The sequence below is a fragment of the Antrostomus carolinensis genome, unplaced genomic scaffold, assembly GCF_000700745.2.
Source record: "Antrostomus carolinensis isolate BGI_N321 unplaced genomic scaffold, ASM70074v2 scaffold26843, whole genome shotgun sequence".
In the NCBI taxonomy this organism is placed as follows: domain Eukaryota; kingdom Metazoa; phylum Chordata; class Aves; order Caprimulgiformes; family Caprimulgidae; genus Antrostomus; species Antrostomus carolinensis.
The window spans coordinates 3,105-3,313 of NW_010307673.1; the positions used below are offsets into that span (position 1 = coordinate 3,105).

The 209-nt window shown below is 62.2% G+C and overlaps 1 protein-coding gene across 1 annotated transcript in view; it reads right to left on the reverse strand.

Annotated features, from left to right (window-relative positions):
* LOC104523057 (caspase-1-like) overlaps positions 1-209 on the reverse strand; it is a gene marked incomplete at its 5' end in the record, with an annotated part of 1,956 nt that overhangs the window by 191 nt on the left and 1,556 nt on the right.

Sequence of the window (209 nt, forward strand, 5' to 3'; positions counted from 1 at the left end):
GGTGGCACAAGGGATGCCACACCGACACGCCGGGCTCTTGCATGCCCACCACGTGGCAGAGTGCTGATGCCTCCAGAGATCTGGCTGATGTTCCAGGCCAAACCAGAGCCCTTTTTGACAGAGCCTGCTCCCGAGGAGCCTGCCCTGGCCCGAGCTCTGCCCTGAGCTGTGTTTCTGGGCCCTCCTGCAGTTCACCACAAACCTGACCT